The 3,692-nt window shown below is 38.3% G+C and overlaps 1 non-coding gene across 1 annotated transcript; it reads left to right on the top strand.

Moving 5' to 3' along the window:
• The first annotated feature begins 3,312 nt into the window (after positions 1-3,312).
• LOC123254369 lies at positions 3,313-3,419 on the top strand. Its single transcript, XR_006506667.1, has one exon. It is a non-coding gene; the product is annotated as a U6 spliceosomal RNA (small nuclear RNA).
• Positions 3,420-3,692: the final 273 nt, after the last annotated feature.

The following is a 3,692-nucleotide window of genomic DNA, read 5'->3' on the forward strand; positions in this document are numbered from 1 at the left end:
ATATATATATATATATATATATATGGAAAAAAGGCGGGGGCAGTGATACTGGATCAAAGAATATGAGAAAGGATCTAAGTTTAAAAAAAACTACAAAGATGTTGATTTACACATCCTCAATGCTCTACTTGCCAACATCAAGACCAGGGTCTTTGTCCACTGCAGAAAGTCACAGGATCATAGATATGGATCGTTGGGTCCAACCTCTTCATCTTACAGATGATAAAATGGATACATAGAGAGTGGTTAAATGACTTGCCCAGGGTCACACAGCCAGTATGTACCTAAGGCAGGATTTGAACTCAGTTCTTCCTGCCTTCAGGCCCAATAAACTATATGCTGAGCTATCTTGCTGCTCCTGTGATATGGCTACTCCTTACCAAAATCTTTAATCTGCTTTTCTTTGGATGCCTGGCTTTGGACTTGGAAAATCTGGGTTTAAATTCCAGTTCTATGATTTACCAGTTTTGTGACCTTGGACAAGTCATAACCTCTTTGAGCTTCAATTTCCTCTCATTTAAAATGGAAATAATAACCTTGCATTATTGATGCCATGGAGCAGCTAGGTGGCACAGTGAGTAGACCGCTGAACCTAGAGTCAGGAAGACCTTATTCAGATCTGGTCTCAGACACTTACTAGCTGGGTAAACCTGGTCAAGTCACTTACCCCTATTGGCCTCAGTTTCCTTATCTGTAAAAAGAGCTGGAGAAGAAAATCGCAAACCACTTCAGTAGTTTTGCCGAGAAAATCCCAAATGGGGTTCGTGAAGAGTAAGCCACAATTGAAAAATGACTGAACAACAACACCTATGTCATTAAGTCTTTGTAAGAAAAGTTTTTTATAGAAAGCCAAACACTCTTTTATTGTGAGCTATTGTCGTTATTGTTATTTTTTCCTTGGTTTATTTTTGTGAATCTGTGAATTTATCCATGTTAGTTGTCCCTCCCATTGTACAGACTACAATCGATCTACATTTTCTTGTCCTCTGGAACTCTTGGCCATGTTCTCCCATAAATGCTCCAGATGGAATCTTCGGAATGGGCCTGGAGCCTTCTAGAACCTACAGATCTTTACTTGGGTACCTGCAGAGGTACCCCAATGGGATTCAGAAATGAATAATAATTTTTGTTTTGCTTTTTTAAAAAATCAGAAATTGAAGTTGATAATGCACTGCAGCCTGTTTATGGTCACCCTACATGTGCTACATCACTGATTCTCTTAAGACTGTGACATTCCATATATTGTGGGCCTAAATCATTGCTGAAAGGATATTGAAGTTAAGTGGATAGGGCTTATTTTAGGGAACTCTTTGGTGTCATCAAAAGAACTATGTCATTCCCAAATGTAATGCCAACTGCTCCCTTCTTTGTCGTCATTTCTGGCCTCAGCTCATTGTTCAGCGACGGTATCAACCCAACATGTGACCTGATGGACCAATTCCATGATGCCCATCCAAATGGATGCTGGCCCACTTTTACCATTGGTGAGTTCCTTCTGGGAGCCTCCTGTGCCAGCCATGCATCATCATTCTCCTGCTAACTGTACTTTTGAGTCTCTGGACTTTGCCACCATAATTAAGCTGCCTTTTCACCCTGGAAGTTTTCTCAGTCCCCAAAGCCTTCTTCATTTGGGATCTCCACCATGGCCCCTTCTTCCACTGGTGATTTGTTTCCAGGGACCTCTATTTTGGGGACAAGCTCAAGTTGTTCATGTTTTATTGCCTTCCTTCTGGTGTTTGGAACTCTCTGGACTTTGCCATCATGGGGATACCCCCAACTGCCCCTTTCAGGTTCTTTTTATAGATCATCTTTTATCATTAGAATTTAAGCTCCTAAAGGGCAGAGACTATTTTTGTTTGATTTGAATTCTCATTACTAAACCCAATGCCTGCACATACTAAATAAATGTTTCTAGCTTATTGTCTGAATGTCAAAGCCAGGACAAATGACAGTCTTCATGTATCTGGTTTTTCCTATAGATAGTGAATAGATTAATTTTATTTTTTTTATTTTTTTTAAACCCTTGTACTTCGGTGTATTGTCTCATAGGTGGAAGATTGGTAAGGGTGGGCAATGGGGGTCAAGTGACTTGCCCAGGGTCACACAGCTGGGAAGTGGCTGAGGCCGGGTTTGAACCTAAGACCTCCTGTCTCTAGGCCTGACTCTCACTCCACTGAACTACCTAGCTGCCCCCTAATTTTATTTTTTACATGAAATGTGTCTCTTTTGAATGATCATGGATCTTATTTAGAAGGCTCTATGTGTTTTGGGGTTTCATGGAATCATTACAATGTTATACACAAACAGAAGCATTTGAAGGACCTAACTATCTATCTATATACTGCAATTAATCTCACTTTATTAAGGTTTATTGAAGTGACTATATAGGAAATCTCACTTTGATTTGGTTTCCATACTGAACAGAAGGGCATTGAATGACCTGATCTCATTATTATTTTAAAATATTATATCTTTTCAACACATACATGGAAAATCTTTATAGCAGCATTTTTCTGTGCTAAATCAAAAATATTTTCTTGTAGTCAACAGTGAAATCTAGTGTACTATAAACTTTTCATGACTGTAAATTACAAGACTATAAAGATGTGATGTACTATAAATATTGTTTTAAAATTCTCCCTATTCTTTTATTATATCATTGTAAAGGATGCTTTGATAGTTCTATAGATAATTCTTATAAAATCTTTATAGAGATAAAAGAGTATTATGGGGTTGTAACTATTGACATTTTCTTGACTGTCATTTTTTCCTCAGTGAATATATCCAGGGGTTCCCCTCCCAAGTTTTTGGTATCCTTCCTACTTCAAATATTTCAAGACTTATTCCCTCAATGCCTTTAGAATTATGCCAACTCCTGTACAAAAACCTCTGTTTTCCTAATAAAGTGACCTTTCCCATCCCTGTTTAATGTCATCTCTCTTTCTTCATAGAGCACATCTGGTACTGTAATGTTAGAGTCCAAATGTGGTGACTGCATTGTGAAATAATGGAGAATTTTTTCATAGAAATTTTGACAGGTCTTATCCAGTTTTCATATTTATCTTCATTCTAGCTTCATCCAGAAATCATACCACCATTTTTTGGTATTCATGTCAATCATATCTTCACAAGCATCTCAAGGTCCAGCTCGGGGTCTACATCTTCCATGAAGTCTTTCCCAAATACCGTAACCCTAATTCATATTTCCTCTGAATTTCTGCAATATGCATATTCTCTGCTACACAAATCAAATACTATCTTGTATTATTAGTTGTTTTTTTCATCCTTGATTCCTCAATATTTCTCACCCTTGTGCTTGCTTCAGCAGCACATATACTAAAATTGGAATGATTCAGAGAAGATTAGCATGGCCCTTGGGCAAGGATGACACACAAATTTGTGTAGTGTTCCATATTTTTTTAAAATAAAAAAAATAGAGGCAGCTGGGTAGCTCAGTGGATTGAAAGTCAGGCCTAGAGACGGGAGTTCCTAGGTTCAAATCCAGCCTCAGCCACTTCCCAGCTGTGTGACCCTGGGCAAGTCACTTGACCCCCATTGCCCACCCTTACCACTCTTCCACCTAGGAGCACACAGAAGTTAACGGTTTAAAAAAAAAAGGGAAAATTTAAAAAATATTTCTCACCCTCCATATCCAATCAGTTGCAAGATCCATTGCTTTCACCTTTGCAATA

This window comes from Gracilinanus agilis, unplaced genomic scaffold (genome assembly GCF_016433145.1).
Source record: "Gracilinanus agilis isolate LMUSP501 unplaced genomic scaffold, AgileGrace unplaced_scaffold20544, whole genome shotgun sequence".
Classification (NCBI taxonomy): Eukaryota; Metazoa; Chordata; class Mammalia; order Didelphimorphia; family Didelphidae; genus Gracilinanus; species Gracilinanus agilis.